The sequence below is a fragment of the Mauremys mutica genome, chromosome 10, assembly GCF_020497125.1.
Source record: "Mauremys mutica isolate MM-2020 ecotype Southern chromosome 10, ASM2049712v1, whole genome shotgun sequence".
Taxonomy (NCBI): domain Eukaryota; kingdom Metazoa; phylum Chordata; order Testudines; family Geoemydidae; genus Mauremys; species Mauremys mutica.
The window spans coordinates 11,515,122-11,527,825 of NC_059081.1; the positions used below are offsets into that span (position 1 = coordinate 11,515,122).

General features: G+C 44.7%; 1 protein-coding gene across 1 annotated transcript in view; it reads left to right on the forward strand.

The window, feature by feature from the left end:
- The first annotated feature begins 5,257 nt into the window (after positions 1–5,257).
- The window catches only part of KALRN (kalirin RhoGEF kinase), a 743,024-nt gene continuing 735,577 nt past the window's right edge, over positions 5,258–12,704 (forward strand). Inside the window, exon 1 of the mRNA XM_045032050.1 lies at positions 5,258–5,459. The gene's annotated coding sequence lies outside the window, so the exon portion shown is untranslated. The remainder of the gene's footprint in view (positions 5,460–12,704) is intronic.

Sequence of the window (12,704 nt, forward strand, 5' to 3'; positions counted from 1 at the left end):
ATATATTTTCTTGGGTAGGCAATGAAGGGTGGATTTAAACCTCTATGGTTTTTTGAGGGTCTCTGACTTGGAAATCTGTGCAGGGTAGTCAGGAGGCAGACAGGTATGAGAAGAAGAGGAAGAGGCCAAATTCCTGAGGGAAGGGGCTTCCTGGGGATGAGGTATCTGGCAGGGGCAGATGCTGGCTATATCAAGAGATGACCAAACTTAGCAACTGTTGTGTGTATGGGGAGGGGGCAGGTGCAATGTGGGCAATATGCCATCAATCCTGCAACTGAATGGTGTAAAAGAGGGCAGATTACAGCTGCCCTTATCCAGGGAGGTGTGATCCATGGGGATGATGATTCCCAGTACAGCCCAGGGAGAGACAAAGGATCCCAGAACAGCTTGTGGGCATGATGGCTCCCAGCATGCAGTGCAGTATGTGAGGATGACTAAGGCCCCAACTCCTGAAGTCACATGAGATCAGAATCTTAACTTTCATTCTTTTATTTCTTATTAAGTTATTTTTTCAACATTCATGGATGCAAAGAAAATGTTGAAAACATGATTCAAAGGCAAATGATGCCCATCTGAAACTGCAGATAGTCTAAAACAATAGCTCTAAGAGGTATGAACTTGTACATTCATTGTAACTGAAACCTATTGCCTCTCCAAGGAACAGCAGTGTCACAGAAGAGGTCCATATGCGGGTGGTGTCTGGTGCCTCAGATTGCCTTAATTTGGCTCTGATGCTATGCCCGATTTTTAACCCAAAAGTTAACAAGCAAAGATGCTATAAGTATTTCCCATGTTGGACTGCATACCTCCTTTGAAAATGGTTTTGGATACTTCAGGCAATAACCTCTAAATGAAAGAAGCCTTTTAAAGTATGAAAAGTGAGTGTGAAATAGCATGAGCTGTACTATCTGAACAAATATAGGTCTAAACTGATCCATTCCCCAAAGAGTGAGCAAAAGTGCTGCTGACAGTAATGGCATTGTATTGTTATGGGAAGAGGAATAGTTTGGTAACGTGTATATACAGAAATTGTGTCTAATGCCAAGAAGATGAAATAATTTTTTTCCTGTTAAGCATTGAGATGTTGGAATGTTATCATTTCAGTAACCATCCTTTATATTCAACAAGGGTCTGTGCCATAGTTTCAGGTGATCAGAAGGCAACTTTCTTGCATCTTCCAATGAAGTTTGTCCAGAAGAATGCCCTGGATTACTGCCAAAGGAAGCTGGCAATGCTTCTTATTATGCCTTTTATACTATCAAGGAAACATGAATGCTTATTTTATTAATAAAACTGAAGTTTCTCTCTCCTCGTAACCTACTTCCTCTCACAGCCACTGTGTTAAACCCCAATGCTATTTCCTTGAGCTGGAAAGAATACATGGGACTTAATATGTTACATATATGAGTTAAATGACATAAGTGCAACCCTCCTCTCCCAAATAGATTCTCCTGTTTCACAAATATGAGGAAACCAAATTATGCCAATATTACATCTAGTCAGAATATTCTATGGATTTGTATTAAACTAGCTGAATAACTGCAGAGGGATTTCTTGATGGGTTTTGCATTCTCAAATACAGGATATTGCAAATTACTGAGTAGTTCAAGTGGCAACTGGGATTCATGTGTACCAGTGAGATTTGTTGCTCACTGATTCGCATCAGCTCTTTGGAATAATATGATTTTATTTTTTTCCAATGGAAAAATACGTAGTTCATGATCCTGCTGTCTATGTGGAAACTGGTCCTTGAATCTGATGAGAGTAATTGGCCTTAATTATTAAGGGCTGAATTGTACTGTCTCATGGGGAAACGTATGGGAGTAGCCTTGAAGAAAGGCAAATTCTGCAGATTTGGGACTCACTGAATTTCTTCATGGTTGCCCTTTCCCCTCCTGCCTTTTGCAGAGGAAACAGAGTCCAGCCTCCAAATCTTGAAAATCTAATGGGAGGTACAGGACACTCTTGGCTGTCCATAAGGGAGACTCTGACCTTATTCAGACTCCTCACAACATGGTTCAAATGGAGGAGCCTGAGGGGCTCTGAATAAAAGGAAATACAGACTGGGCTATTTTATCTTTTGTGTGCACTTCCCATGGGGCATGGGAAATGATTTACAGTTCCTTTGCCATCCTCTTCTTGCCCCTTCTCCCATCTCAGGACCTGTTGAGAGCTCTTGGCAATGCAGGAATGGTGCCACTCCTGCTGCATGCAGAGGGGATTATTATTATCTGAGCTTGTCTTAGCTGGTTCAGAAACACATTGTGTGCCCCAGTAAAGCAGGATTTCATGAGAGAACTTGCAAGTTTCAGCCTGTCTGTGCTAGGTTTGTGTTTTTTCCCCCTTTTAAAATATCTCATTACACAATATCTGCATCCGCATAAAAATGATAATAATAACCAGTACTGGGCAAACATCTCATGGAAGGCTAACAACATTTATATTACTGCTGAGAGGATAGAAATGCAATTGAATGTGGGCACAGGTTAATTTTCTCTTGCTTCTCAGAAATGCAGAGACAATGCCTAGGCATTTATGGCGAATAAAACAGTGAATTGGAGATGTTTGTTGGCAAAGTAAGAGAGACTTATCCCGTAACAGCATTCTGTTACTCTGGTTTATTTGTTTGATCAAATAATTTATGTGGCTTTATTCATCTTGTTTAATTCTCTTTATTCCTATTGTTTAATTCTCTATGATAATTGCTCACTGTACAGTATAGTCTATAACCTTACTGAATCGTTGCATGTTTGATTGGCTTATAGAATGGCACAAAAGCTTGATATTGCACAGGACTGGTGTTGAATATTGGCTCTCCCTAATTGGCTGTAGTGGTGCTGGAACAATTTTTATAGTGGGGGTGCTGAAGGCGCAAACCCTAAGTTTAGGGGGCTACAATTGCTGATTTCTGATAGATTTCCTATGCTGTTCTTCTCCTTTATCATTCCCTGAAGGTGCAAAGGGAGTAGAATCCACCAGCAAGTCTCCTATTGGTGCTTCCCCAGCAGGCAAAGAGCTGGTCTAGTGCCCACACCTGTAAAGCTGCAACTCCAAAGTGCTGTCTATGGTGCTATTTTTAGAGAGCTAGCCTGAGCCCTGCTAGCCCAAGTCTGTTGACCCCAGCTGGGAGGCTTGCTCCCCCACAGTCTAAAATGCTTAAATGCCTTGGGGTCTCCCACAGCCCAGCAAAAGAACAGGCAATAGAGCAGTCACTTACTTTCTTCTCCCTCCCCTCTATCCCTTCCTTGTAATGCAAACAGTTGGATTGTTGCTGAGCAGCTGCAGGAGAGCAGGGACAGCACCTGCTCAGAATGCTACAGGTTTACATCAAAGATGCTCTCAAACTGACTGGTGGGGAAGGCTGGAGAGCCAGTTAGAGAGGTGGTATGAATTTTCTTATGACAATTGTCCTTAAGGTTAAAAAATTAGAGCCTCGAAAGCCACGAGCTGACCCCAGGACATCACCGAACCACACAGTTCCACACATGGTGAACGTGCGCTCACCCATGCAAGAACAGATGTTTTTCCTGGGTTGGTTATGGGACTGCTTGATGTCCAGGGAAGGGATCAGAAAGTAGAAATTATAAGGAAATCCCAGAGAATTGATTCAATAATTTCCTTGCTTTGAACTTCTCAGCAGAGGCTAAGCAAGATCTTGAGATGCAGCTATAGCAGTATTGCCAAAAGGTCAAATATCATGGAACTGGCTGATTCCAATATAATGAGATTAAAAAAAACCAGTATTATCCTCTGATTTTTGGTCTGTCTTTTGATGGTTGAACTCCCCTTGCCCAACCCCAGTGGAAGTGACAGTTATAAGCTCTTGCTGTACGAGCAAACTGAGATCACAGGATAAAGATTGTGTATAAAATTCTGCCTGATGGTGCTGAGTTTCCAGCTTCTCCCCATCTGCCCATACCCTCTGCTCAACAATGAATTATGCACCCCCACATCCGCTCTAGTCTCACATCTGCCCCTTGCCCCTCAGAGTACCTCTGTTCTCCTGGCAGCTTCAGAGGTTCTTCACTCGTCCTTTTGGCATTGCAAGGAGGGAGAGCAGAGGAATGGAGTGCAGACTGACCCTTTTTCACAAGCAGGGGAGGAAAGAATTGCTAGGCTCTTTCTGCTCCTTCCCTCACCCAAAATCTTCTCTTGGCTTCTGAGAGGAGAGGGGAGAGCTCCACCTGCTCCCTGTAGAAGTTCTAATCAGCTGGGGACGGCAACCAGTCAGAGGAGGTCCCCCCTTCTTCTCCTGCAGGGTGAAATTTTCATGAGAGATGCAGCCTCTGCATTCTTGCAAGACTGGCTACAGTGGGGGCAAGAATCGTGAGCGTTCGCCACTCTGTTCTACACTTAGAAAAAGGTCTTTTGGTTGGGAGGCAAAAGACACATGGCAGAGGTCCCCAAACTATGGGGTGCACCCCCACAGAGGGGCGTGGAGGAATGTTCAGGGGGATGGTGTGGCTGGAGCCTAGGCTAACCCCCATGGGGGGCACGAAGAGAGCACCACTCAGCTCCGCTTCTGGCCCCACACCCGGGGCCCCGGCTTGGCCTTGGCCTCGGCTCTGCTTCCAGCTCCGCCCCCATCTGCAGCTGTGGCCCCGGCCTTGGCCCCCTTATCTCTGTCTGTGTCCCCCCTCCTGGAGCTGCAGCCCCACTTCTGGAGCTGGCTCCTGGAGGGGGCATGGACAGGAGTAAGGGGGAGTGAGATAAAAAGTTTGGGGACCACTGATACATGTGGACATGGGCTATCACACTCCAGAATAGCTCCCAATAGTCCTCAGGCACTAGCCTGAGGTTTGGGGGTCACAATGTAGTACCACGACTGGAGAGCACAGAGGATACAGGGAACTTGCTAAGGCAGTCAAGAGCCACTACTATGGGCCAGGCTGGCATAAGTCTGTCAAGAGGTGAAGAAAGTCCTGTTCTGCCAGCGACCCTTATGAAGTGATTGGCACACTTGGAAAAACCACAGTTGTATGACCACAATGGGTGGGGTGCGATGTGCAGACCCACGTTGTGCTCTGAGTGTCGCAGGCAGCCCTGTGGTCAGAGATCCCCCAGTGAGCAAAACGTGACGTGAGGAGGATGGGGCTATGTGACAAATCCACAGAGCAGCAATAGGACAGCAGAGAGCAGCGTGTTGCTCTTTTCCTCTGGCTGAGGAGGGGTTAGGCCACCCATATGGGAAGGTTCCGTGGCAGTTAGGAGGGCGGTTGGGAGGGGTGGGTCACCGAGCAGGATGTCTGGGGCCCTGAGAGGATTGTGGTGTTCAAGGCAGGTGGGGGTGCATATTGGGGGACCCCCCCATGTTGTGGCCCATAGAGCCTTAGCCACTGAAGCCCCAACAGCGCTTGCCTGAGCCGTGGTACAGCTGGTGTGGGACCACGGGCTGTGCAGGACAAGGGCCGGTTCCCCAGCATGACGGAGACTCCATGACAGACTGACAATTACAACAGGTAGGCCACTGCTGCCCTGCACAACCCCACCCACTGTGTACAGGCACAAATACTAGCTAGGGGTCCAGTTGGGAACAAGGAGCCAGTCCTGAAACATTTATTCCCTGGACCGTCATCCACCGCCCTCTGCCAAGTCCTCTCACACAATTTGATTATTATTGTTATTTATCATTTGTATTGTGGTAGTACCTGGGAGCCCCTGACATGCACCAGGACCCCATTATGCTAGGTGCTGTACAAACACAGAACAAAAATATGGTCCCTCTCCCTGCCCCTGCCCCTGCCCCAGCGAGATTAGAGTCTATGACAATGCAATATCACTTCATTCCATGGTGTCAAACCCATTTGGGGGCTTAGGTGCTACTCTAATCGTATTAATAATTAATAATGGCATTAATGTATAACCAACAAAACTATGAAACTGAAGCTTCTTTTTTTAATATGTTTTAATTGTTGCTGAGGAGTAACCTCTCTGAGGCCAATGCCTTGACTTCAGACCCACCAGCTGGAGGTTCTAAGCTAGGGAGCTCACAGAGGCCTTTGCCTAGAAACCAGCTCAGGAAGCTAGAATTGTGGAGCTAGTAACCTCTCAGAGGCTGGGCCTTGACACAGTCCAGCAGGCAAAAGCTGATGAGGTAGAAACTTCAGAGAGGCTTGAGTATTAACATCAGCCCAGTAAATTGGCGGTGCTGTTCTACTGACCTCAGAGAGGCCTTTCCTTGACATTAAACCCCAAAAGCTACAGCTGGTGAGCCAGTTACCTCCCAGAAGTTTTTGCATAAGCCTATCAATCGAGACGTCATAAACCAGTAATCTCATAAAGGTTTGGGCCTTTGCTTCTGATCAGTAAGAGAGGGATACTGACCCAAAGACCTCACAGAAATATGTGCCTTGAGATCAGCCCAGTATATTATAGGGACTAAACCAGTAACTTTAAAGAGGCTTTTGTCTTCACATTGTCCCAGCAGGTTGAAGAAGCTAAGCAGGGGTTAAATTAAGGGGGAGCGTGTGGGAGCAAATCTCCCTCTTCTTTGCTAAAAGAGTTCCCCTCCTCTCCTTTCCTGGGCTTGGTGGATATAGCTCTGCCATAATCCCCCTTTCCTGCCTCTTAACTGGCTGGTGAAATCAGGACTCAGTGGGATGGAAATTCTGGAGTGGGAACAGCAGGAGGATCTCATCTCTGGTTAGGGAATTTATGGGGTGCTAAACCATCCCACCAGTAGGTGCAGTAGCATCAGCTCCTGCTGGTTTTCTGGGAATCCTCTGCCTGCCTACTTTCTTTTAAAGGAAGAACTGTCCTCTTGCTAGGTCTTTCTCCACTCCGACGGGAAAAGGAGAGTTCACCGCCAGTTTATGCACCCCAAGTGGAAACAGAATGGTATTATAAGTTCACTTGCCTCTCCTTGTGTGTGGGGGGTTGTTGGGAGCACACATAAAACCTCCACGGTGATTTGCATAGTTCCACACACTATGTGTTTACACAAACACACACTTTTGTTGGACTGGCTCTGAGAATGTCTGGGGACATGGAGATTTTTCAGATATATTTGTTCCCTTCTCTGTTGCCTTCCCTGTGCCATGCCCATTTTTACAATGTGTTGATTCACCGTGTAATATCAACCCTCTTGACAACAGATGAACATCAGAATTTTGATCTACTTTAATCACTCTGTCATTAAAGAAAATAGACTAGAGGACTAAGAGCTACAAAGAGCAGTTATGATATAAACTCATACACAGATCCTCTAAGACAGTGGTTCTCAACCATTCCAGACTGCCGTCTCTCTTTCAGGAGTCTGATTTGTCTTGCATACCCCAAGATTCACCTCACTTAAAAACTACTTGCTTACAAAATCATACATAAAAATACAAAAGTGTCACAGCACACTATTACCTAAAAATAGCTTACTTTCTCATTTTTACCATATAATTATACAATAAATGGATTGGAATATATTGTACTTTCATTTCAGTGTGACACTTCAGCCTTTTTTTCATTCTGAAGCCCAAGCCCTGCTGCCTGCAGGTGAATATGTAGCTTGGCTTACCAGGACCCCATGGGGCCCTGGGAATTTGCCCTACTTGCTATCCCCTAACACGAACCCTGCACTTGCAAACCCCCTAAACCTGTCCCACAACCCACCTGGGGTTGCAACACCAAGGTTGAGAAACACTGATCTAGATGAGGTGAGTACCCCTTGGAAGACCTCTGACTACCCCCAGGGGTACACTTACCCCTGGTTGAGAACCACTGCTCTAAGACACACACACACACTTGCTTCATTTGAGCTAAAATGATCATGACACAGACTAATTTGAAATATTCACACTGCATACGAATCTAAAATATGATAGTTTTTGCTTTTAATTCCTTGAATTCCTCTATTCCCAAAAAGTGCTATGTCACTATGTTCTGGAGAAAAAAACCTATTTTAATAGAATACATGCTGGAAATAGAAAGATTACAGATTTCATTTTTGGTCTGGACTTTTCTCAGGCAGTGGGGAAAAAATTCAACATTTTTAGTTGAAGAGTAACTGGGGAGCCAGTGTACAAAGATTAGAAAAGATGAAAGCAATAGAGAATGGAAGGGAGGAAATGATTGAGTGAAAAGTGGGTGGATGAGGTATGAAAGGGTCAGATGGCTTACTAGGAACGCAAGGGATCAAAGGGTATGAAGCCAAGTACTAGAAGAAAGGATGATAATTTTCCACAGCTGGGGAGAATACTGAAATAGAGAGGTAATAATGGTGCACAGTTGGAGGGAGAGACTGAAAGGAACTGAATCAAAAAATGAGAGTGAAATAGAACTAGTGGGAGAAATAGCAGACAAGGGCAAAATAAAGAGACACAGCTAAATGGGAGAGTCCCTTGTCATTTAGACCAGGGAACTGTGGGCAGTGAAAGTATAAAAATAGTAATAGCTTTGGCTTCAGCTGGTCTTTGGTAGGTGTTTGAAAACCCTTTGGGATGGTACAAAGAGAAATGTGTCTTTCCTCACTGCTATGTACAGTGAAGGACTCCAAGTGAAAAGTTTAAAGCAAATTGCACAGCAAATTACTGTGTGTTCTTTGAATATTGGTGTTTGAGGCATCTTTTCCCTCCCAGGGTAACTGTACTATCTGACTACTGCATTTCCTGCAAAGCATCCAGTTATAAAACAAGAACTATATGAGAAATTCCAGGTAACATGGTAAGGGTCTGAAGGGGTTGAAGGAAATGGCTAATGAGCAGGGCTGACTTTATAATTTTAGGGTCCCATATGATCAGAAATAGGGTGGGAGGGGAATCGGAATGAGTTACCTCTGCTTCAGGTCTTCTATTTTATCTACCAATGTACCTGTATCAGTTGCTGGGGCATCCTGATTTACAAGTTTGTTGACAGTGCAGGTGCTAACCCTTTGGATCATACAGTTGAATCCATAGATTGGCTAGAATAATTTTCCTTGATATAGGTTTGGTGGTGTTGCATGTGAAACTGAAATATCAATATTCTCCAGGGCATGAAAATAATGTTTTCCAAACAGGGCTTTTTCTTTTACTTTCAACAGTTTTATATTGGTATGGCATTGACTTCTGTTGAGTTATTCCTGAATTACACCACTGTGAGAGAACAATCAGGCCCATGGTGTTTAACTCTGAATTTTCCCCTGGAGATATCAACAGACTGTCAAGGTTTACTTTGCTTATTCTAGATCCAGTCTGAACCTAGTGCATTAAAGAACTTAATAGGTCTTTCCCGTCTCTAATTTCGGTGATTAAAGTAAGGAAAAGAACAAATCCACAAAGCTTTGGCAGGGACATAGAAGGTTCCCTGGAGGAAAAAAAAGAGAGTGCCAAGTGAGAAAGCTTATTGTTTTAGAGAACAGGCTTTGTTCACTAAATCATAATTACTGTTGAGGGCCAGCCTGTTTTCAATGAACTGAATAGCAGTTTTAAAAGATGTGGCTTTGCTGCCATTAACATGAATGACAGCAGACCTCCATTTCTTTTCTTTTTTTAATCTTTCTCCGCTGGGGCAAAAGGAATTGTTGGAATTAGCTTAATGTCCAAAATATTGTACTTCTGATGGAATAAATTAACTGGAACTCAGCCTGCAGAAAGAGCCCCTATGCTATAGAAATGTCAGTGCTATTGTTTCATTTTCAATAGAATCCTCTAGCATCTGTATAGGATTCTTTTGTCAGAGTGTGTCACCTCAGTTTTGAACTTGACCCAGCACAATAAAATGTAAGCAGTTGCTTGATACATTTAAAACAAAACTGGATGAAACACTAGAAATTTGTAGAGAACTATTCTGCATGGAAGGGGGTGAATGTAATAGGCTGAGTCTTTGTTCTGTTAAGGTCCTTTACACCATTCTGGTAGCATAATGGAGCCATAATTTAGGAGGAAATAGCCCACTGGGCTATACTCCTGTATAAGGGGCCTACCCCTCTGGTGCAGAACTACTGGAGCAGTCCGTTACCTGTCCACTCTCAGTCCCTACTGTAGGAGTGATGGATGGGCTGGGAACTTCTTGTTGTGGGAAGGAGAGGGTGAGCCAGAAGTATGAGAGGGTGGGTGGAATATATTGCCCTCCAGCTCTTCTCTGCTTCCTTCCTATAGTACAAAGCAGAGCATAAGTTGGTACAACCCTGAGACTCATCTAACTAATGGGGAGAACCACCTTTCCCCCCAACATCCCTCCCCCTCTCTTCTTGTGTTTAACATAGGAATGGACTAACTGGGAATGGAGGTCTGCTCAGTCTTTTCCACCTCTATTTTCTATGATTTAGCATAATTGCAGCATTTTATTGTACAGTTTCTCTTTGCTTGGATTGAATGACTGCTATTAATTTAGTTAGTCGGTAAACATCTAAAATGCTCATGGATAATTTAAAAAACGAATCCTTGCTCTAAAAAGAACTACCAAGTTAACTTAAATGTACCAGGTTTAGGAGCATTTCATAAACCAAAATGTTGCCAAATCTTTCATTCAGAGCAAGAGCACTCTTCTGTTTTATCTTTCAGTTGTTCTGCTTTATCATTTTGCCATGAGCTGATAACAACACTCTTCCTTTTGTTTTTTACTTCCTCCCTCAATCACATCTTTCATTCCTTCACTAAAATGCAAAACCTGAGCATGTGTGAGTATGAGGGGTGGGGGAAGTAGGTGTAATTGTACGTGCTCATTAATCCCTCTGATTCTAATTATGCCCAGGGCAAGATAATTGTAGTTTGAACTCCAGGCTGGTTTTACAGGTCTCATTGAATTTTAAAATATGTTTCTGACAAATGGTTTTAATTAGATTCAAGTGATGGTGCTGCTATTTTGGGTAACCTAATCTTCACAAGCTATTTGTCCGTGAAGGTTCATAAGAAAAAAAAACAAAAACCAAATGCACCGAAACTTTAGAAGAGCTCTTTTTCCACAGAAAAGGCTGCCTTAAAAGCAGGGAGAGAGACATTTTAAATGCACAACCATGCTGTATTCTGTTCTGAATCATCATAATGTCAAATTCAGAAGAGCACAGAAAGGATCCTGAGTTCTTTTGCTAAATTCAGAACCTTAGGGGCACAGTTTATATTCAGATATTTTAAACTAATGCAGAATTATGAGACTTTAAAGACAATGGGCCAAATGCTTCCTTGTGCAGCAGGGCATGGTGTGAACAAGATGATTGGAAGTGCCTGGCATATGCCTGTCTGCATATGGGAAAAATACCTATATAGTGAGGTAACAATTTTGAATCCCTAAAGGCAGTAGTACACAGGGTTATCCAAAGCCTGATGAAGTCAAAGGGGGTCTTTCCAGTGGCTTAATAGGCACTGGATCAAGCCCAAGAGCTACAGTCAGTTAGTACAGGGAAGTAGACAGTGGCATAGTAGAAGGAATCAGTTGAAGAGATTTGCCCTCTGTGATACTTATTATTTTCTGCTCGGTTTAATGGATAAGGGCCACATTACATCCTCCTGTGAAGACACATCCAGGAGGGTGCCAAAAAGGCAACTATCTCTGTTAACTTCTTTTCTCAGACTTCCCTACCAAGTGGGAGAGATTTAGGGTGATTTAGCAGGATGAGAGGCTTCCTTCTTGGGGGTACATGGAAAGAGGCGTCATCAGCTTCATGATGCTAGAGCTGCCTGCAAGAACATGTACTGGCTTCACTGGCATCCATTTCTGTGACAACATGGCTTCTGTTTATTGCCTGGGTCTCCCTTGTTGCTGCTGCTGCTTAAGGGACCCTGAAGGAGTTAATGCAGTTTTGTATTATCTTCTTGATAGACTTTTGTGCAAAAATCCAGCAGATATATTCTTAATCAACATTAGTATGATGCTGTAGAGCAGTGGTTTTCAAACTGCGGGTTGCGACTCAGTACTGGGTCACGGAATGTAAGGCACTGGGTCGCGGCAGCTCTGGTCAGCATTACTGACTGGACCATTAAAAGTCCTGTTGGCGGTGCTGCCTGGCTAAGGCAGGCTAGTCCCTAACTGTTCCGACACTGCACTGCGCCCCAGAAGTGGCCAGCAGCAGGTCTGGCTCAAAGGCAGGGGGACCATGGGGCTCCACACGCTGCTTCCGCCCCAAGCACTGGCTCCGCACTCTCATGGAGCTGAGGGGGTGGTGGTGCTTGCGCGCCTCCGTCTAGGAGCCGGACCTGTTGCTGGCCACTTCCAGGGCTCGGCGCAGTTCACGATGCTAGGACAGGCAGGAAGCCTGCCTTAGCACCCCCGCTGCACCGCTGACTGGGAGCTGCCCCAGGTAAGCCCGTACCCTACCCCCGCACCCCAATCGCCTACCCTAGCCCTAAGCCCCCCCAACACAGAGCCCCTTCCTGCACCCCAAATCCCTCATCCCTGGCTCCACTCCAGAGCCTGCACCCCCAGCCTACAGCGCTGACCCCCTCCTGCACCCCAAACACCTGCCCCAGCCCTGAGCCCCTCCCATACTCCAAACCCCTCATCCCCAGCACTGTTGAGTCAGAGGCATCAACAGTTTTCTTCAACTGGGTGGCCAGAAACAAATTTTGAAAACCACTGCTGTAGAGGGTGGTTGAGAAGAAACTTTTTTATTTTGAGTTCCTCTCTACAAGGGATTTGAGCTTTCTGAAAAACAAACAAACAAACTCCTCTTGGTGATGAAACTTCTCATTCATGTTCTCAGAAGGGCAAATTATTTTTAGACAGTATGGATAAAATTAAATTCAGCCTTTTGGGGATTTGTCAAGGTGCCAAAAGTTGTTTCCAGACATTTGACATAC